The following is a 24,120-nucleotide window of genomic DNA, read 5'->3' as shown; positions in this document are numbered from 1 at the left end:
AATGGTAAGTATGGTTACATAGCTCATTGTCATATACATTCTGTTCTATGACTTTGCTAAACTTGATTGATAGTATTAGTAGTTGTTTTCCTGACTATAATTGTTATAATTAATTGATTATTGATAATTATTGTAGTTTATAAGAAAGTAATTGTAATAACACAATTATAATAATGTAATTGTGATAATGTAAATCGTGATGTTGTATTTTTATTCTTAGTTATATGTAAATTAGGATTCATTTTGACATAATTATAAAAGCATGGAATGTAATTTGCTCCAATTTAGTCCCTAGTACTTCCCATTTCCTCCCCGCCTTCCTCACAATTCCCTTCCCTCTGCTCTCAATCTTTCTGCTATTTAATTTTAGGGTTTTTTTAAAATTAGTGCCTTATAGATATACATAAACATGAGATTCACTGTGATATATTTGTATATGTACACAGCAAAGTTAGGTCAGATTCATTCCACTGTTCTTCCCTTACCCTGTCCACCCCACCCCCATCACCTTCCTCTATTCAACTAATTTTCTTTTTCAGTTTTGATGAATTCACCCCTCATTTTATTCTTTTCTTATTTTGGGCTAACTTCTGTGTATCAGAGAAAACATTTGATCTTTGAATTTCTGAGTCTGGCTTATTTCACTTAGTATGATGATCTTTTGTTCCATCCATTTACCACTAGATGACATAATTTCTTCTTTATAAATGAATAACACTCCATTGTGTATATATGCTGCATTTTATTCATCCATTTCTCTGTTGAAAGGCACCCAGATTGGTTTCATAGCATGGCTGTTGTGAATTTTGCTGCTATAAACATTGATGCTGTTGTATCCCTATAGTATGCTGATTTTGGATATATACTGAGGTGTAGGGTAGCTGGGTCATGTGGTGATTCTATTCATAGTATTTTGATGAATCTCCATACTGATTTTCATAGTGGTTGTACTAATTCACAGTCCCACAAACAATGTGTGAATGTACCTTATCCACCATATTCATGCCAACAGTTATTTGTATTCTTGAAAATTGCCATCGTGACTGGAGTAAAATGAAATCTCAATGTAGTTTTGATTTGTATTCCCAAGATTGCTAGAGTTATTGAACATTTTTTCATATATTAATTAGACACTTGTATTTATTATTTAGAGAAGTATTTAATACTTTTGCTCATTTGTTATTTGGGTTATTGGGTTTTTTATATTAAGTTTTTTTAAAATTCTTTATATTCTGGATATTAACACCCTATCTGAAGAGCAGGTGGCAATGATCTCCAATTCTGTAGGCCCTTTCTTTACATTCTTGTTTACTTTATTGTGTAGGAGATTTTTAATTTGATGTCATCTAATTTATTGTATTTTTATGTATTTTTTGCATTTTAGGAATCTTATTAAGGAAGTTTATGTCTGTGCCAATGTGTTAGGCATATATTACCTTCTAGCAGGTGCAGAGTTTTTGCCTAATTCCTACATTTTTGATCCAATTTGAGTTGCCTTTTGTGCAGGGTTAGAAATACGGGTCAAGTTTCATTCTTCTATATATGGATTTCCAGTTTTCCCAGCACCATATGTTGGAGAGGCTATTTTTTCTCCAACGTGTATGTTTTTGGCATCTATATCTAGTATCAGGTGACAGTATTTATGTGGGTTTGTCTGTCTTCTATTCTTTTCCACTGATTTTCATTGTCTGTTTTGGTGCCAGTACAATGCTGTTTTCATTTACTATAGCTCTGTAGTATAATTTGAGGTTTAGTATTATTTTGCTTCCAGCATCACTTTTCTTTTTTTTATTGATTATTTAAAGCATTACATAGCTCATGATATATCATCTTTCATACATTTGACTCAAATTGTGTTTTGAACTCCCATTTTCACCCCAAATACAGATTGCAGAATCACATCTGTTACATATTCACATTTTTACATAATGCCATATTAGTGACTGTTGTATTCTGCTACCTTTCCTATCCCCTACTATCCCCCCTCCCCTCCCCTCCCCTCCCATCTTCCTTCTCTACCTCCCCTGCTGTTGTTCAATTCTCTCCCTTTTTTTCCCTCCCCCTTGCCCCTCATAACCTCTTATAATTCTATGTATCATTGAAGGTCTCCTACTATTTCCATGTGCTTTCCCTTCTCTCTCCATTTCTCTCCCCCCATTCATCTTTGTTTACTGTAGTCTTTTCCTCATGTTCTTCTTTCCTGTTCTGTTCTTAGTTGTTCTCTTTATAACAAAGCAGACATTTGGCATTTGTTTTTTAGGGCTTGGCTAGCTTCGCTTAGCATAATCTGCTCTAATGCCATCCATTTCCCTGCAAATTCTATGATTTTGTCATTTCTTAGTGCTGCATAATACTCCATTGTGTATAGATGCCACATTTTTTTTATCCATTCATCCATTGAGGGGCATCTAGGTTGGTTCCACAGTCTAGCTATTGTGAATTGTGCTGCTATAATCATTGATGCAGCCGTATCCCTATAGTGCGCTCTTTTAAGGTCCTCAGGGAATAGTCCGAGAAGTGCGATAGCTGGGTCAAATGGTGGATCCATTCCCAGCTTTCCCAGGAATCTCCATACTGCTTTCCAAATTGGCCTCACCATTTTGCAGCCCCACCAGCAGTGTACAAGTGTACCCTTTTCCCCACATCCCCGCCAACACTTATTGTTGTTTGACTTCATAATGGCTGCCAATCTTACTGGAGTGAGATGGTATCTTAGGGTGGTTTTGATTTGCATTTCTCTGATTGCTAGAGATGGTGAGCATTTTTTCATGTACTTGTTGATTGATTGTACCAGCATCACTTTTCTTGCTCAGTATTATTTTGGCTAATCTGGGTCTCTTATTCTTCCAAATGAATTTTACAAATTTTTTCTAGTTCTGTGAAGAATGTCATTGGTATTTTGATGGGGATTGCATTGAATCTGTGTAGTGATTTTGGTAATATGATAATATTAACTCTGCCTATCCAAGAATATGGAAGGTCTTTCCATCTTCTAAGGTCTTTAATTTCTTTCTTCAGTGTTCTATAGTTTTCATTTTAGAGGTCCTTCTCCTCCTTTGCTAGTGTTATAGCATATTATTTTTTTAGGTAATAGTGAATGGTATAGTTTCTCTAATTTATTTTTCAGCAAATTTATTATTGCAGTGTAGGGAAGGGATTGATTTATGTATGTTAATCTTGTAACATACTGCTTCATACTACTTCACTAAGTTTATTTATCACCTCTACAATTCTTCTCTTTATTTGTTTCTTTTTTTTGTGAGTGTGTGTTCTAAATATAGGATCATCTCATGAGCAAACAGAGATAATTTGCGTTCTTTATTTCCTATTTGTATCCCTTTCATTTCCTTTTCTTGCCATATTGCTCTGACTAGACTTTCAAGGCCTATGTTAAGTAGGAGTGGTGAGAGAGAGAGAGGGCATCCTTGTCTTGTTCCTGTTTAAAGAGAAAATGCTTTTAGTTTTTCTCTGTTTAATGTGATATTGGCCTTGGGTTTGTCACATATAGCCTTTGCATTGCTGTTTTAAGTTCCATCTATCCCGACTTCCTCTGGTGTTTAAACATGAATGTGTGCTAGATATTGTGATTTTTTTCCTACATCTATTGAGATGAGCATGTGATTCTTGTCCTTAAGTCTATTTATGTGGTAAATTTCATTTATTGACTTGCATATGTTGAACCATCTTTGCATTCCTAAGATGAAACACATTTGATCATGGTGCACTATCTTGTCAATGTGTTTTTAAATGCAGTTTGCCAGTATTTTAGTAAATATTTTTGTATCTTTGTTCACCTATGATATTAGCCTGAATTTTTCTTTCTTTGATGTGTCGTTGTCTGGTTTTGGTATCAGTGTGGTCCTGGATTCATAGAATGAGTTCAGCAGTGTTCCCTCCTCTTCTATTTCAGGTGATAATTTGAGGAGGATTGGCATTAATTTTTCTTTAAAGGTATGGTAGAAATTGGTTGAAAATCCATCCAGTCCTGGGCTTTTCTTTGTTGGAAAGTTTTTGATACCTGCTTTATTTTCATTACTTGATATTGATCTGTTTAATTTTTCTACATTCTCCTGGTTCATTTTGAGTAGGTCACATGTCTCTAGAAATTTTTCAATATATTCAAGATTTTCTAGTTTATTGGAATATAAATTTTCAAAATAGTTTCTAATGATCCTCTAGATTTCAGTAATGTCTGTGATGATATCCCTTTTTTTTTATATCTACTTTCATTAATTTCAGTCTTCTCCCTCTTTCTTTGATTAGTTTGGCTAAGGTTTTATCAATCTTGCTATCCTTTGAAAGAACCAACTCTTTGTTTCACTGATTATAGCTGATTTTAATAATTCCCTGACTTCTGCTGATTTGGTTATTTGCTTTGTTCTTCTTTTTCAAAACCTAGAGGTACAATGATTGATTATTTATTTGGTATCCTTTCATTCTTAAAATGTAGGAACTCGTTGCTACAAATTTCCCTCTTAGAACTGCCTTCATATTTTCTCAGATTAAAAAAAAAAACATATTTTAGATGTAGATAGACACAGTACCTTTATTTTATTTATTTACTTTTATGTGGTGTTGAGGATCAAACCCAGTGCCTCACATGTTCTAAGTGAGCAATCTACCACTGAGCCACAAGCCTAGCCCCTTCTCAGATGTTTTGATATATTATGTCACTGTTCTCATTTGTTTCTAATTTTTTATTTCTCCTCTGATTTTTTCTGCTATCCATTTGTCATTCAAAAGTATATTATTTATTCTCCAGATGTTAGAGTGATTTCATTTTTATCTTATCATTGATCTCTAATTTTTTTTCCATTATGATCAGATATGATGCAAGGAATTATCTTTATTTTTTGTAATTGCTGAGACTTGCTTTGTTACCTAAAATATGATCTATTTTAGAAAATATTCTATGTGCTGCAGAGAAGAAAGTAAATTCATTGATTAATGAAATATTCTATAGGTGTCTGGTACCTTAATTTGATTAATAATATCTTTTTAGTTCTGAAGAACCTTTACTCGGTTTATGTCTGGATGATCTGTCTAGTGATAAGAGAGGTGTGTTACTATATTGTGATCTATTTGATTTTTAATATCGAGAAGGGTTTGTTTTATGTTTGTAGATGCACCATTGTTTGAAGCATAAATATTTACAATCATATTATTTTTGTTGGATGATTCCATTAACCAATACAATGTGAACTTCTTTTTCTCTTCTGATTAATTTTGGCTTGAATTTCAGTTTGACTGATATGAATAGCTAACCCTGTTTGCTTTCCAGTGTGGTTTTCATGGTATATCTTTTACCAATGTTTCACTTTTAGTCTGTGGATGTCTTTGTCTGTGATGTGAGTCTCTTGCAAACAACATATTGTTGAGTCTTTTTTTAAAATCCAGACGATCAATTCATGTATTTTGATTGAAGAATTTAAACCATTTATATTCACTGTTATCATAGAGAGATGATTTTTATTTCCTGCCATTTTGATTTATTTATACTGTTTAAATCAGACTTGATTCTCTTTTAATTGACTATTCTTCTAGTTCAATTTATCCCTATGCTAGTTTTTATTTTTACTTTTCATTTCTTCTGCATGAAATATTTTGTTGAATATGTTTTGTAGTGGATATGAATTATTTTAGTTTCTTTTTATCATGGAAAGTTTTTCTTTCATCTTCAACTCTGAAGGATAATTTTGCCAAGTATAGTAATCTTGGTTGGTACCCATTTTCTTTCAGTGCTTGGTATATATTATTTAAAGCCCATATGGCTTTTAAGGTCTGGGTTGAGAAATCAGTAGAAATCCAAATTTGTTTACCTCTAAATATTACCTAGTATTTTTTTATCTTGCAGATATTTGGAGTTCAATATGCATCTTGCATTTGAATTTCCATCTCATTCCTAAGATTTGTAAATGTTTCTAATATTGTATCATTGAAAAGGTTGTGCATTCCTTTAGTTTGTATTTTGGAGCCTTCATCTACCCCCAAAGATTCTTAAATTCACTCTCTTGATTTTATCCCAGATTTTTTAATATTCTGGTCATAGTCTCTTAACATCTTTATCATCACCTTTGTTTTCAAGATTAAGTATTTTGTCCTCAAGACCTAAAATTTTTTCTTCAAAATGGTCTAATCTATTGGTGATGCTTTATTGAATTTTTAATTTGTTTATTGTTTCTTTCATTTCCAGGATTTTTGTTTGGTTCTTTTCAGAATCTCTATCTCTTTATTGAAGTGATCTTTTACTTCTTGTATTTTTTTCTCTAATTTTGCTCCTTACGTCATCTTTTATCTTGTTGAACATTTTAACTATGAACTTGAAATTCTTTCTCTGACATTTATTTCATTCTGGTGTCTATGGAATCAGTTGTTAAAGTGTTATAGGCTATTTGGGTTGGTTTATTCCCTTGATTTTTTCATATTGCTTGTATGTCTACCCATACATTGGGATGATTATCATTTATTCTTTTATGCAAGGGACTCTTTTGTGAGCTTATTTCTCTTAAGAAATATCTGATTACTGATACTTTAACTTATTGTGTGGCCTCTACCATTCTCAGCATCAGCACTACAGTGCAAGAAGCTACTGAACCCTATTTACAATCATCACTTCAGAGCAGTGATGTACTATTCGACCTTATGAAAAATGCAAAACTTGTTGATATCCTTCTCCACAGTTCCTCTAATCCAGGTATAAACTTGTAATAAAGTTCTGGAATAGGTCAAAAAATAGTTATTAAATATAATAAAATTGCTATAACATTATATAGGGATTGAAAGAGGGAAGAGAAAAATTGGGCAGAAGAGAGAAATATATTTAACAAAAGTAAAAGTAAAAATAAAAAAGAATAATTCACCCCAAGTTAAAAGTGAAAAAAAAGATGGATGGGGGATTTGAGGCAGTAACAGATAATGTAAGAAGGAGAAGAGGGGGTAAGAGGAGCAAGAATAAACCATAGCTATGAAAACAAAACATTCTAATCAATGCTTTAAACCATTAGAAGAAATACAGTCAAAGAGTTTGAGGACAATGTTGGCTATTAGTGTAACAACTGCCAAATCAAGATAAAGAGTGATCACAATTACCAGCAGTGGCCATGGATCAGTCTGGGTGACATCTCTCTCCCCATGCCCTAGACCTAGGAAGCTATCTACATTGATGACCTCACACCAGCTATGATCATGATCCAGGCACCATCCCATTAGGCTTCTTGGACTCAGGCAACTTCCCTCCATTATAGGTCTCCTGCCAGTGGCAGCTTCAATCTGGGGATGTCCCTCTATGCTTCTGGGGATATAGGTAGCTTCCTGCCTTGGAGGGCCTCCTGCCAACTGTAGCAGTAATCTGCATGCCTTTCCTTTCCTCTACCAGGGACCAAAATTGCCTTGCTTGGATGTGAGCTCTTGCTTCCTGCTGCTGTGAATTAAAGTTGTGTGTTCAGTTTCTTTCTGGGCTCCTGCAGAGGCTTTGCAGAGCTGGGTTAAGCTAGCACTTACTGAGACAGAGTTACTCCAGCCCACTTCCCTTATTCAAGGGGAAGGGGAGGAGATTTCAGCAACTTTTGGCTAGTAGCTATCCCTGTATAAGTTCTTTCTAGATAGGATGTTTAAGAGATCTCACTGCAGGGTGTTCCCTCTGGTTTTTGTCTGTTGCTGTGTGGAGGTGGAAAGATGTCATGTTGATTTAAAGGACTACTAGTCACCTGCAGGCTCCAGGAATTGCTGCAGAATCAGGTATGGCTTTCCATTCAAGATTTGGTCTTAAACTGCTTGATTTGCTTTAAAAATCCCACTTCTCCTGTCACATTTTAATTCAGTCTCATTTTTTCAAGCTGTTGAAAAGTGGGTTAGTTTGTGTGCTTTTCTCTCCTTTTTTCTCCCCCCCCCCCGCCCACTCCACCATGGTGGCCTGAGTTTGGCTCTAGTAACCAAACTTCAAGTCTCTCCAAATCTCAGACTGTCAAATATTGGGTCTTTCAGAATTTATTCTGTTACCCACCTCTCAGGCCAGCTATTCCTTCGCTATCTCTCTTCTTTGTTGTGGAGAGAGCAGGGATTACTGCACAGCTCCATTCTGCCATCTACTTCTCCAACCACATTGTATATTAACAAAAACAGTTTACTTTTTCTTCACAATTCAAGTTATTTTGATTTCTTTCTCTTGTTACAAGCCCTGACTAAAATCTTACCTACAGCGTTGAAATTGATAATGAAGAAGACATGCTCAAAATGTTTCCAAATGTAAAGGAAGGACATTAGACATATTAACAATACATAAAATGTTAGCTATAATATATATATTTGTTGTTCTATATAACCTTCATCTGATTGAGAAGGTTTACTGAGAGAGTTTTATCATGAATGGGTGTTGAATCATTAAATGTTTTTTTTTTTCTGCATCTCCTAAGATGATCATAAGGTTTTCCTCATTTGGTTATATTTATTGATTTCCCAATATTAACCCAACTTTGCATTCCCTTGATATACCTTAGAAGTTATGATACTTTTTTTGGTATGTGTCACTAATAAACTATATCATGACAGATATTAGTTTATACTTATCTTGTTAGAGCTTAATTGTTGAATTCAAGAGGATTATTCAGAAGTTCTAACCCTGTTTTATGTGTTTTGTGAAGTTTTTTCCTCAAGTAATCCATACATTTTATTTGAGTTATTGAGTATATTGACATGAAGTTGTTCAAAATACCGCCTTATTTACTTTGGTTTTCTTTGTACAATGATTTTATAATTTATGAAATTATATATGACTATATAATTCCTCTTCTTCTACACTTTGAACCATGATTGCTATAGAGCATTTTCTGCTTATCAGTTATCTCTGACTAAATATGATTATACTACTGTCTTATCAGGTACTCACATGTTTATTTACCTGTTTAAAATCTTCTTTTTATATATGGTAGGTCTAAAGAACCCATACTCATAGATACTGTGAAAATATAATTCCTTTTCCTAAATGTAACAATAAATTATTTAACATTTTAGGTTTTAGATTGTGAGGTAATGGAATTGATCTTCACAATGATACAGTAATTGAAAGTTTGTCTATTTTATGGTACACATAAATTTGTCACCAAAATGAAAGGTATGAGAAGCAAAATATGTTTATTGTTATGAATAACTTTCATATACACTCATCCAAATTTTCTATCTATCCTTCTCTAACCTGCTTTGTACATAGGAGGCTGAAGTATACAGACTGCATTAACAAGCTCTCCGAGTTAAACATTAAATTGGGTGTATAGATGCACCCATCATATGGAGTTACATCCCAATAAACTCATTGAAAACTGAAAATATTGTAATTCTAAAATGCATTTAATACACCTAACTACTGAACACCATAGCTTAGCAACACAGTACAACTGTAGAGTTTCTGTTGTATGGTTCATGAGTGCATGGCTGTCTGAAAGCTGTGACTCATTGCCACTGCCCATTACTGTAAGACAGTATTGTAAGGTATATTGTTAGCTCAGGAAATTCAATGTAGGTTTTATGCTGAATGCATAGTTAGAATTCTTATAAAGTTTAAAAAAATGACATGGCAACATAGTAAGTCAGGGACAGTACTCTCACCCTCCATAGTAAGTTATATTGCTAATTAGCTGCCTTTACTATAAAACTTCCAGATCATGGTCTCAGCTTTTTCCTCTTATCCCTTTTCCTAACCATTTTAAGCCCAAGTGTAATGTTACCCAAATATTAAGAGTCACAGGAATACTAACTTTCCCATATCTTCGTACATGGCTTCTTTATATAGGATAGCACTATTTCACAAGTAGTCAAGCCCAAATCTGTGCATATGTATATAAAAATAAATTTATATACATGTAGGATTTTCATATAAAATGAGGTTGTCTATTTAAAGCAGTAAGAAATAATATATTTTAGAAATTTTGAAATTTGCATTATGACATATACCAGAATAAATTCCAAAAATGTAAAAAAGTAAATAATAAAATATTGAAAGAAACCAATAAAAGGTCTATTTTCCTCATCCTAGTGAAAGTTTTTCTATGTATAACACAAATTCCAGAATATATCAAGCGAAAAAATGTGTTATATTTCACCACATAAGATCTAAATACATACTACAGTTAGAGCAGCCTTTTTCATGCTGCTATGCAGCCAAATTATGAACTCAGAAAGGAAACAGACACAAAAACATTACATGACAATTTACTGGAGCCCTATCCCCTAGATAGTGAAAAGTGGAATAGATTTGGCCTCTCTATCTTGCTAGACATGACTATGATATTCAAGAAACTGCAACAATACAGAGACAAACTTTGATTAAAAAATATGGTTGTAATCGGTACACAATCTTGGGGTACCATTTCCCTCTTGGAGAGAGTCTAGAGTTCACACTTTCCCTTGATTCAGTTCACATATACTGTGTAAAGTTCTCACACATATTGCTTTTTCCACTTTCCCCACTTAAATGTTGAATAATTATGAGTGATGCTGATGTCTATGTTAAATGAGGTAGATCAAACATGTGTCTATGAATAATAATGATATCTGAAAGGAAATATCCTTGACTTGACCATCTAGTAATACCTGATTTTCCTCACTGAGGGACCCTGAAGTTGTGTAGCTTCACAAAGTAATTCAGGATAAGAGAAATATTAGTCAGACAAGAAAAGTTCTATGACCACTAACATTTTATGCCATTTTAGATTCTGTAAAAGGTGTTACCATCTCTTAATGATAGCCTTCTCAAAAATAAAAGTGAGTTATTTCTGTGCCATCATCACTAAACATCTTTACATTTAACAACATGTGTAAGCATAATCAAAATAAAAGTGGATGACATAAGTAATAGTTCATCCTCCATGTATATGAAAAATCAGAAAAGAACAATTTATTAGTATTTTAGTGCCTTTAAAGAAATAATAAAATTCTCTTAAAACCAAATGTTATCAAAATGCAAAAAAAGTCAAGTTGAGAGTATGTTCTAGAAAACAGCATTAAAAAAATCAACTGTATAAGACATATATAAAATACAGAGTACCTGATCAAGAGCTACAATAGCTAGTAACAATTTCTCTAGAAAGGGAAGTCAAAAAATTAGAGAGGAGATACTAGAAAAAATGTTCCTTTAGTAGAAAAAGAAAATATCTTCACAACAAAATGACTTATGGATTACTAACATAAAAAAAAAGAAAAGAAAAGAAAAAAGAAACTGGGCTAATGTTGTGGCTCAGTGGTAGAGTGCTTTGCCTAGCATGCATGAGGCACTGGGTTTGATCCTCAGCACCACATAAAAATAAAATAAAGAAATTATGTCCACCTACAACTAAAAAATAATATAAAAAATAGAAACAAGGAAAGATCTACATGTAAATATCTCATGACTTCATAACAAAAATGTTAAAAAGTTACTAACAATTTCTTAATTATTAATGAATTTACTTGTTTATTTATGTGTGCTAGGAATCAAACCCAGGACCTCCCACATGTTATTCAAGTGCTTTCCCACTGAACTTTCCCTAGACCCAATTAATACTTTTAAGGGCAAAAAGAAGATATGCTACATTTTATAGGCAATACTGAATGCTAGGATATCTTGGAACAGGGTTTTAAAAACTCTCATATAAACATTTAGAATCAAAAATACTTTAACCAAGAAAACAAATTTATTTTCCAACATGAAATGAATCAAGTAGTTTGCTTCTAAAACATGTTTTCTGGTAATTTACTCTAGGTTATACTTAAGCAAAATGAGGATAAAAAAAAACAAAAAAAAAGGCATGAGATGTAGAAAATAGCAAATGTGTCACTTAAAAGGAGATTGAGAAATTCCCTTTTTAATTTTTTTTGGTTATCAATAGATCTTTTTATTTTATTTATTTATATGTGGTGCTGAGAATCAAACTCAGTACCTCACACATACTAGGCAAGTGCTCTGCCACTGAGCCATAACCCCAGCCCCATGAAATTCCCTTTTAATATATGAACTAAAATATACAGTTTTTTGAAGCATGGGGTCAAAGAACTCTAGATAAAGTATCTTTGTGGAAAAAAGGAAACACTACCAGGAAAGTAGTATAATTTATAGAGTAGAATCACACAATAAAAATAATCCATTAATTCAGTCAATATATATTCTAGAGCACTGACCTTATTTCTATAGGCATCAAATTAACAATAGTGTGTATGTATACACACAGGCACATTGATGCACTTGCATGCACACAGATTAAGGGAAAGATCCTGTTCCAAGGAATGTTTCTAGAGTTAGAAGATAAAATGTTAGAACACACACACACACAGACACACACACACAAAATACACCGTACACACATTATTAGAAAAGATATGATTGGGAAAAAAAGCATGATGTGACGATAGAATGGTAGTCACTATTATTTTCTATAGATTAAGTAGAGATGTTCTCCTTCCTTAGGATTAGCTTGAGCTGAAACTTTCAGTCTTAGGAACATGTAAGGGAACTGTGCAGCTGAAATGGGGAGAATAACAGGAAGCACTGGACAAAAAGAAAGTAGAGACCTAATAAGACATCATGGGGGACCTTAAAGCTATAATAAAGACTGCATTTGACTCTGAGTGACACAGAAGACAATTGTATGACTTGATGGGATCACTTTTTTATGTAAAAAAAAGTGTTAGGGATAAAGAATGGAAAAATGAAAACCAGTGAAGGGACTATTATGATAATTCAGAGGAAAGATGATGATTATTTGGAATAGGATTTTAACAATGGAAATGACAAGAGGGAGTCGGATTTGTGATATGATTACAAGGTATGGCTGACAGGAGCTTTGACTAGATTGGATGTATATGAGAGTAAAAGAGAAGAGTCAAGATTGACAGTGAAGTATTTGGCACAAGGAACTGGAACAACAGAGTTTCTACTTTTAGGGATGAGAAGAGTGAAGAAAGAACAGGTTTGAGGAACAGGAAGCAAGTATGTGTCAGATATACAAGGCTGAATTTGATGAGAGATGTTTGGAATGGAATTATATTTTTCCTCAATAAAAAATAAAAATAATTATAAAATTTCAGAAGAAAATAAAACATTGTCACAAGGCAGACATATTCCAAGTATGTAGAAAATTAAATGAAATAACACTTTAAGAATTTGGGGAATGTAAGATTATATCTACAAACACACACATGTAATCTTATTTATATATAATCTTGAATATATATAATATTTAATATACATAATCTTCAAATATACATATGTGTGTGTTTGTGTATATATGTCTTTATTAATGTATTATTTTACTTCAAATAGCTAATGGTCAATACATTGAATTCAAAAGAAAATATTATAATCTTAGCACACTACTTGATTGGTCAATAAACATTATTTACACATAGCATTTGCATTGTGTTTTATTTGCAGTGGGTTTATTTTTATGTTGTGTAAATTTACAGGCAAGGCAAAGAAAGTTATGATTGTGGTTGAAGAACAAAATGTAGGATTTAAAATCTTCTCAAGTGTGAAAATAAATTTGTAAGTGACAGATGGTAGGAGATGAGAGAGCAAAGGATGTGGAGAATATATGAAGGTACTGATATTCTCATTCTATGCAAAGAAATCAAAATGTGTATGTAACTTTTATAGACTAACAAACTGAATTATGAAGTTATTGATTAATATTAAAGTGTTACCCAACAAAAGAACATGTTATGGCCATAAACTTTTTGACACAGATGAATTTAGTAATGGGATTACTTAAAAGTTTGAATGTCCTATTGAGAAGTTAATAGATTTTGTTCTAAAGTTAATCAGGATATAGATTTATAAGCATGTTATTTTAATTTTGCAAATTACTTCAATAGATGTTATATTAGAGGCTTAACATGGGCTAAAGAGAATTGATAAATGAGATTTTCTAAGTCTTTTCAGCAAGAGCCCTGCTGTGTTAATTGATTATAGTAGTGATGTAAATATTTAAGAATTCATTTAAAAAATATAAAAGCCTTTGCTAAATAATAGGAAGAAAAAAGTAAGTTTAAAAACATAGAAGAAATTCTAAAAATGTCACCTTGCAACACACAAATATCTAGTCCCTCCCATATATAAATATTTCCTTGAAGTGTTAAGATTTATTTCATTTCACATACATTTAATAATCTAAACAAGCTGTTTTAGTGCATTGGGCTGTCAGAAATTATAGGCTACAAACTTTCACCAATTGTCATTATAAAATAATAAGGTAATACTGTATTTGATATAAAGCCTTATAAAAATAGAAATAATCTTATAACCCTAAGTACTTGAAAATGTTAAATGCTATGCTGACATTGATATTGTCCTTTTCAGCATGATAAGAAGATGAGGTTGTACAATGTTTACATTCCTGTAATTATAGAGCAAGGGCAGTGTTCATGCTGTTCACTTTGAGCCATGTAGAGCAAGATTAGTTAGTAATTTGAGTTCTCTCTCTTCCTCTCTTCGATGGCATGGCTAAGGGCCTGTCAATCTTATTTATTTTTTCAAAGAACCAACTTTTAGTTTTATCAAATGCCGCAGTCTGGCTGGGCACAATTCAGGAGCCACTTGTCAAAAGAAACTAACTTTATTTTTAGAATCACACACGCCAAACAAAACAGCTCCTCAGGAAAAACCCTCAGAGCCCAACTGCCACCACCGGCTTCCCACAAGCCTCTCTCCCAACTACAAGCCTCTCCACCTCCCACAATCCTCCTGCTCTTGAGGCCGATTAGCTGGGTTGCGTGGGTGGAGCCAAAATAGTCCCCCAATGAGCAGCTCCGTGGTCTGAAAGGGCAGGGAAACAGCCCAATGAGCACCACCCAGAGGAGCCAATCAGCTAGATGTTGCTGGGGCCGCTGTGAGCCAATCATCAGCTGGCAGTCTGAAAGTTTGCTGGGGCCCCTTGGCCCTTCGGCTGTGTCTCTCAACAATCAATTTTTTCAATGTTTTTTTTTGTTTCAATTTCGTTGATTTCTGCTCTAATTTTAATTATTTCTTATCTTCTACTACATTTGCTATTGTTTTGCTCTTCCTTTTCTAGGTTTCTGAGGTGTAGTGTGAGTTCATTTATTTGTTGTTTTTTTCTTTTTTTGAGGAAAGAACTCCAAGAAATGAATTTCCCTCTTGAAACTGCTTTCATTGTGTCCCATAGATTCCGGTATGTTGTGTCTGTATTGTCATTTGTCTCTAAGAATTTTTTTTATCTCCTCCTTTATGTCTTCTGTAACACATTGATCATTCAGTAACATATTGTTCATTTTCCATGTGATGTAGGATTTTTCCTTCCTTCTTTTATCATTGATTTCCAGTCTCATTCCATTATGATCAGATATGGTGCATGGTATTATCTCCACGCCTTTATATTTACTAAGAGTTGCTCTATGGCATAATATATGGTCTATCTTTGAGTAGGATCCATGTGCTGCTGAGAAGAACGTGTATCCACTTGATGATGGTTGATATATTCTATATATGTCGGTTAAGTCTAGGTTATTGATTGTGCTATTGAGTTCAGCTTTTTGTCTAGAGGATCTGTCTAATGGCGAGAGCGGTGTGTTGAAGTCACCCATAATTATTGTGTTGTAGTCTATTTGACCCTTGAACTTGAGGAGAGTTTGTTTTATGAACGTTGCAGCACCATTGTTTGGTGCATACAAATTGATAATTGTTATGTCTTGTTGGTGGATAGTTCCTTTTAACAGTATATAGTGTCCTTCTTTATCCCTTTTGATTAACTTAGGTTTGAAGTTTATTTTATTCGATATGAGTATGGCCACTCCTGCTTGCTTCCGAGGGCCATGTGAGTGGTATGATTTTTCCCAACCTTTCACCTTCAGCCTGTGTATGTCTTTTCCTATCATATGAGTCTCCTGAAGGCAGCATATTGTTGGATTTGTTTTTTTGATCCAGGTTACTAGCCTATATCTCTTGATTGGTGAGTTTAGGCCATTAACATTTAAGGTTACAATTGAAATATGGTTTGTACTTCCAGTCGTGTTTATTTATTTATTTATTTTAGTTTGGCTAGTTTTTACTTTTTGGTTATTTTCCTCCCCCTTTACTGAGATACCTCCCGCAGTTTGTTTTGGGGACTATTTTTCAATTCCTCTTCTTGTAGTATTTTGCTCGAAATGCTTTGCAGTGCTGGTTTTCTGGCTGCGAATTCTTTTAGCTTTTGTTTATCGTGAAATATTTTAATTTCATTGTCAAATCTGAAGCTTAATTTTGCTGGATACCTTATTCTTGGTTGGAATCCATTATTTTTCAGCTTTTGAAATACATTGTTCCAGGATCTTCTCGCTTTCAAAGTATATGATGAAAAATCAGTCATTAACTTAATTGGTTTACCCCTGAATGTAATCTGCCTCCTTTCTCTCGTAGCTTTTAATATTCTCTCCTTGTTCTGTATGTTGGCTATCTTCATAATTATATGTCTTGGAGTTGGTCTATTACGGTTTTGAATGTTTTGGGTCCTGTAGGCTTCCAGGATTTGGCAATCCATTCCATCTTTCATCTCTGGGAAGTTTTCTAGAATTATTTCATTAATAGGTTGTCCATTCCTTTGGTTTGAATCTCTATGCCTTCTTCTATCCCGTTGACTCTCAAATTTGTTTTTTTTATGACATCCCATATCTCTTGAATAGATTGCTCATGAGATTTAAGCATCTTTTCTGTGTTGACTATCTTCTTTTCAAGTTGATAAACTTTGTCTTCATTATCTGATGTTCTGACTTCTACTTGATCTAGTCTATTTGTAATATTCTCGTTTGAGTTTTTAATTTGGTTTATAGTTTCCTGCATTTCTAGGATTACTGTTTGATTTTTTTTTAAGATCTCTATCTCCTGGTAAAGCTCGTTCTTTGCCATTTGAATTTGTTTGTTTAATTCGTTTTCAAAATATACTTTCATTGCTTGGACTTGCTGTCTCATGTCTTCTCTAATATTCCTTTCCATCTGAGTTAGGTATGCCTTGAGTTCTTTCCCTATCCATGTTTCTGATGCTTCTAGGTCCTCCTGTAGATTTAAGTTGTCCTGCAATGTTTGTACTCATTTTTTCCCTTGTTTTTTCATGATGTTCACATTACTTTCCAGCTCTATTTGATTGCTGTGTTTCTGCTCTCTCCTATATATTTGTTTTGGTTTTGTATATCTCTGTTGTTTCTCCTTTGTGTTGGTAGACTATGCCTGCTAAAGTGGATTCCGCTGGGAAGGAATTCCGACGGCCGAGCTCCAGTGACATCACCTCTCTGCTACGGCGGTCCCCAGGCTCCTTGCCGGGGTGTCCGAATGGGGGGGGTGGGACTGGACTGTCTCTGGTTGGTTTCAGCTCCTGGTCACCGGCGGTTGGGCGGTCTCCAGCCACCCAGTCGTGCTGGCAGCTGGCGGGCGATCGGTCGCCGGCGGAGGGGCGGACTCCAGCCGCCCTGCCTCAGTCTGGCTGGGCACAGAATCACGAGCCACTCAAGCAGGAAAAAAACATTATTTTTGAAAAAGCCGCCAATACTCTGTACGCGACGGCAAGCCAAAAACCGGTCCACCCACGTGCGCGTCTACTGGATCCAGGGGGCCTGGACCTCCCCCGGAATTCCCTCCTACTATCCTTCCCCAACCAATGGGAACTCTCCAGGAGTCCCGTAACATGATTCCCGTAGCAGGCCAAGGTGAACAGCAAGTGTCCAATTTCCATATGAATGTAAATCTTAACATAATCATATCATCTCAATGGCTAGCTGGTGTCACCTTACAACCGAAAGTGCCATGCATCATATTATTTGCTTGTGGCTCCTAGCATCTGCCCCCTTCTGTTTAGTTAAGCAACAGGCAATGTGGCTAGGGACCGTGCCTGTTAGGTATGTCCAATTCAACATATGGTTCTTACCCGTCATCGGAAAACTGACCTCTAGGCGTCAGCCTCCTGTCTTAGGTTGATACCACTGCAACTGAATCACACCCGTCACTGACTACCAGTCCAGTATATAGCCATACCTGTGGATAGGCCTATGCACCAGTGGGGGGGTGAGGTTCTTTGCCTCACCTCTGTTGGCCCCTAAATTTGACCTTGGTGCCAGTGGGGGGGGTGAAGTTCTTTGCCTCACCTCAGTTGGCCCCCAAAATTAGACCATCACTGGTAGAAGGGAGGAGGACACAGAAATGCCATGACATCAAGTCAATAGACGGCTCTTAAGGAAAAATTGCATCACTGGTGACACTACAGCAAAGATATGCCAGCACTACCATAATTCGCTGCATCAGCAGATAGAGCACAATGCATACAAGTGATACATAGTCCAGGCAAGTTTTGTAAGCAGTTCAAAGTGGAGGAATCTATCAATATGTCCATTTCCTCCCAAAATAAATCGACTCAGTGATTGAGCATTACTTGTTGAGTTATTATTCATTGATGCATCAGTTTATACAGTTTGTTGTGATAATTATTGAAGAAGTTGTAGTTTGGTTTCATCTTTGTCTTTACCGGCACTGGGATGAAAATAGGGATTGACAATGATGTTAAGAAAAGAGAAGAAAAAAATGTAACATTTCAACAGGTATTAAGAAAACAATTTTTAGAACATTTTACATTATCCTGAACAGAATTATTAAATATAATGAAAAGGAAAGGTGAAAGTAAACAAACAGATCTGTTAACCTGATTATTTGTACACATATTAAAATAGTCTTCAACAGCTGTTTACCCAAATTAAATTAAACCATTAAAATCACGTGAATAATAAAAAAAAATTTGGGATCCATATTTTTATGAGCGCTCCTCATATATGATATATGGACATACTCACATACAGACATACGACACAAAACAGAAATGTGCACACGTAACATACAACATATAAGACAATAGTAAAGGCCTTGTAGATTACCTAGGTGAAATCTCCATTGCAATGTTTAAAAACTCCATAGTCAAAAGATAAAACTGATCAGAAAAGCATTAATTTATGTCTGTATGAGCTCAAAATTAAAATGGAACTTTATGATGTGGGAAAAGCAATAATAAAATAGATATTGAAAAAAGCATCCTGGTTGATCACTGTCGAAGATGTAAGAATAGCCAAGCTGGAGTTCTGGATATCAGCTGTTATGGATTTGAGTCAAATCATCTTCTTTTTCTGTAGAAATTGTTTTGGTTAATCTCTCTGGAATCCAAATCGGCTGCTGTTCCTCCTGTGGAAAAACACAGACAGAGCCTCGACTCCAGACTATCACTGGATCTGGACCTTTCCATTGTCCTGTTAGAATATCTTTCCAAAGTACCTTAGGCTTATGTACATTTTTTGGATACAAATGTCTTTCCACAGCACTAAGTCCCGATGAATCCAAATTTAAAAAGTTTAGAGTAAAAAGGGTTATTTTAAGTTTATCTTTGGGGGATATATACCCCTTTCCAATTCCCTCCTTTTGTTTTAATAAGTACATTTCAATAGTTTGATGAGCTCTTTCAACTATGCCTTGTCCTTGTGGATTGTATGGAATTCCTGTTATGTGAGTAATGCCAAATGATGAGCAAAATTGTTTAAAAGAGGTGGAAGTGTACCCAGGACCATTGTCCGTTTTTAACTGTTTTGGAACGCCCACAGTGGCAAAATTTTGTAAGCAATGAGCTATAACATCTTTAGTTTTTTCTCCGGCATGAAGGGAGCCCATCAAAAATCCAGAAGAAGTATCAACTGTAACATGTAAATATTTTAATTTTCCAAATTCTGGCAAGTGTGTGACGTCCATCTGCCAAATATGGTTAGGTATCAGTCCTCTAGGATTCACTCCAAGATTAACTTGTGGTAAAAATATCACACAATTTTGACATTGTTTTATTATATGTCTGGCTTGTTCTTTAGTTATTTTAAAATGCTTTTTTAAAGTATTAGCATTGACATGGAACCTTTTATGAAAATTTATAGCTTCTTCTATTGTGGAGAAAATATGTATGTCATGTGTAGATTTATCTGCTAGTTCATTGCCCATACTAAGGGCTCCAGGCAATCCTGTATGTGCCCTGATATGTCCTATAGAGAATGGATCTTTTCTGTCCCAGATTATACTTTGTATAGTGGAAAACAAAGAGAAAACAGTAGAAGAAGGTGAAATCCTACCAGCATCTTCAAGGGATACTATAGCATTAACTACATACTGACTATCAGAAAATAAATTAAATACAGAATCTTTAAACATCAAAAAAGCTTGTAATACTGCATTAAGCTCTACCTTTTGAGCTGATTGTTTGGGTACTAAAAATGTAAAAGTTTGATCAGGAGTAACTATTGCTGCTGTACCATTGTTTGACCCATCAGTGAATATATTTGGAGCATTTATGATAGGGATTTTTCTTGTCATTTTTGGAAAAAGTACAGGATGCTTAGACCAAAAAGACAACAAAGGATTAGATGGTAAGTGATTATCAAATGAAACATTAGATTTACACATGATTATTGCCCAAGTATTTAACTCATTAGCTAACTCATCAATTTGATCCATAGTATATGGAGTAATAATTTTATTGGGAGAAATCCCAAACACTCCCCTTGCTGATTTTATTCCTTTGAGTATTAATTGTCCTAAAGCCTCAGGATATCTAGTAAGAATAGTGTTAGGAGAATAAGATAAATGTATCCATAATAATGGACCTTCTTGCCAAAATACTCCTGTAGGAATATTTTTTGTTGGTAGTACAATAAATAATAAAGGAAAACTTATATCAATTCTGTCCAAATGCATATTTTCCATTTTCTTTCCTAAAGCCTTGTCTAGCCCTAGTAGTGGGCGCGTTAGGATTGATGTTATTTGTTAATGACAATCCTAATTGATCTATGACATCTCATCCCCATAAATTTATGGGAAGATGATCCAAAACATAGGGCTGTCTAGTTCCTTCACATCCTTCAGGATCCCTCCAATCTAATACCGTAGCACTTCTATGGGGATTTGTTGCCACTCCTAGGCCTCGAAGCATTTGAGTGGCTTGTTGTAATGGCCAATGTTTTGGCCATTCTTTGACGAGATATGATCTGAGGTCAGCACCTGTGTCCAGCAGCCCATTAAAGTCATGTCCTTGAATATTTAATTTTAGCATTGGGCGAGAATCTAAATTTAAAGACAGCATAGCCCAATCTACACCTGTGGAGCCTAATCCCTTGGAACCTCTTTCTACATTACAACTGGAAAATTTATCATGCAGGCTGGGTATTATTAATAACTGTGCTATTCTATCTCCTGGTGAAATTACTGATATACCTCCTGGAGAACTAGCTATAATTTTTATTTCACCCTCATAATCAGGATCAATTACCCCAGGACTTATCATAAGTCCTTTTAGTGTAGAAGAACTGTGTCCCAATAATAAGCCTACTGTTCCCTGGGGAAGAGGTCCTTTTACTCCTGTGGGAATGATTTGAACTCCCATCTCTGGAGTTAGTACTGCTCTGGCAGAGGCGCAGATGTCCAACCCTGCGCTCCCTCTAGTTTGTCTGATGAGGGATTTAATGGATAATGCATCCTGGGCACTACCTTGATGGTGCTGCTGGGTTCCTCCATTGCCCCGCATATTTGTGGTTTTGGGCCCCGGGGCTATGGGCCCTCTACTCCGTTTTTTGGCAATGGAGCCTGATACCTTTCTCCACGATATCGTGGGTAAACACTTGGTCCTTGTCTGTTTTTTGATAACGGAATATCCTCTATGGTGGTTTGAGAACGGCATTCATTAGCCCAATGTTTCCCTCTATGGCATCGTGGGCAAATACCCGGTATTCTATTCCTTTGATACCTAGTTTTGTTAAACCCTCCTCTTATGGGGCAACTCCTTTTAAAATGTCCTGTTTGATTACAATTATAGCATGTTTTTGGCCTGGAATCTAAAGCCTGTTGTACTGCTGCTAAGACTTGCCCTTGTTCATTAATGTCTCTACATAATTTAATATATGTGTTTAAATCTTCATGTCTCCATGGTCTAATGACCTCTCTGCAGCAACAATTTGCTTGGTCATAAGCCAGTTGTTTTATAAATGGCATTGCCTGTTCTGTATTTCCAAATATTCTAGAGGCTGTCTGAATAAGCCTATCTACAAATTCAGCATAAGGTTCATTAGTTCCTTGTATTACCTTAGATAATTGACCTTGTAAATCTCCATGCCCCTGTAAAGTTTTCCATGCCCTAACTGCATCTACAGCAATTTGTGCGTATACACCAGTGTCATATTCAATTTGCTGTCTTTGACCCTCATAAGGTCCCTTTCCTAATAACATATCTAGATTTCTTTGAGTGTAACCGGCTTCTGCATTTCGCCTAGCTGTCTCCATGCAAAATTCCTCATTGGCAACCTTCCATAACAAATATTGTCCTCCATTTAGCACAGATCGACACATGTTAGCCCAATCTGCTGGTGTCATGTCCAAGTTGGTAACAGATTTGACCATGCTTACCGTGAAGGGAGCGTGCAGCCCATAGGTTGTTACAGCCTCCTTTAATTGCTTTACTGTTTTGAAATCTAAAGCACGGTGAATTCGTTGCCCTCCTGCCTGCTCAAGTACAGGGCATGCTAATCTTTGGGGTCCTGCCTCAGAATTCCGTCCATCAACTACGGGAGTTGAGGGCCGCTCAGCTGTAGATGGAGCTGTTGGTTGAATTACGCCCTCTGGTGATAGAACGGAGTTAGTAGCAGCCTCCTGTTGTAATTCTCCACCTGATGGCTGTTTTTCCTCTAAGCTTTTTTCTTTAAATTTTCCTCTGTCTGACTAGCTTGAGAGACCTTCTCTTTTGCTTGACCTAGCATTTTTTCTACCATAGTTTGGACCTCTAACAATTTACTTAACAGTTTTTCGGTTTGTTTTTTACTAGATTCTAATCTACTATAAAGGTAACGTAACCCAATAAGATAGGATAAAACAAAGCCGAAGCAGAATGAAACAAAAACGGAGCAGAGAATGGTTATATCAATTTTCTCTTTCTCAGGGCCGAATAACTTCAAACCTTGAGCCAACCATTTTTCCCAGTTAGCCTGAGAAAATTCTAGGGCTAGGGAGCTTGAAATAAAAACAAAATAAATCAAAACAAGAACACATTGTTTTTTGAAATGGTCACCCATTCTGTCGCCTTCCCTCAGGGGCGAGCAATTTTACTCACCTCTAAGTTTCAGGCGTTCCCCGTCTGGGCCACCAATTGCCTCAGTCTGGCTGGGCACAGAATCACGAGCCACTCAAGCAGGAACAAAACTTTATTTTTGAAAAAGCCGCCAATACTCCGTACGCGACGGCAAGCCAAAAACCGGTCCACCCACGCGCGCGTCTACCAGAACCGGGGGGCCCGGACCTCCCCCGGAATTCCCTCCTACTATCCTTCCCCAACCAATGGGAACTCTCCAGGAGTCCCATAACATGAGTCCCGTAGCAGGCCAAGGTGAACAGCAGGAGTCCAATTTCCATATGAATGTAAATCTTAACATAATCATATCATCTCAATGGCTAGCTGGTGTCACCTTACAACCGAAAGTGCCATGCATCATATTATTTGCTTGTGGCTCCTAGCACCGCCCAGTCACGCGGGCCTGGCCTCTAGTCCCCTGGTTTGTCCTGGTAGTCCTGGTTTCTCCTGCTAGACCAGATTTCCCCTGAGTGATGCCTCTTGACAGTTCAAACTGTACTCTGGGCCTGCTGTTTGCTGGGTGTGGAGGGTGGCTATTGGGAACCCCGGCACTCTATTGTTTTGATTTTTTCCGCTTGCCCCTCCCCCAGCGCTGGCAAGACAGATTTCGTTTTCGCTGCTGATGGGAGGGGGAGTTGAAGGTCAGGTGTCTCTAGCTTTCCCCGCGTCTTTATGCAGGCTCGCTCTTATAATCCCTCCCCCGGAAAGCCTAGGAGGGATTTTATGTGAATTCCCCGCTGTATGGGAGATGAGGTGAGTAACACACACCTGTTTTATTGTTGCAATCTGTCGGAGACTGGCCGTGGTTACGTCAGCTCTCCAAGATGGTGGCTGCTGGTTTCCTTGGTGGAGTTTCCGTTGTGGGGGATAGAACTGTATCGCTTCCTTCCCCATCTGAAATCCCGAACTCAGCCCGGGGCTCAGTGAGGGCTCAGCCGGCAGGATTCCACAGAATCCGTAGCAACGTTTTTCTTTGCTTTCT

The sequence above is a fragment of the Spermophilus citellus genome (genome assembly GCF_964194105.1).
Source record: "Spermophilus citellus genome assembly, chromosome: X".
NCBI lineage: Eukaryota > Metazoa > Chordata > Mammalia > Rodentia > Sciuridae > Spermophilus > Spermophilus citellus.
This window is presented reverse-complemented; position numbering follows the sequence as displayed.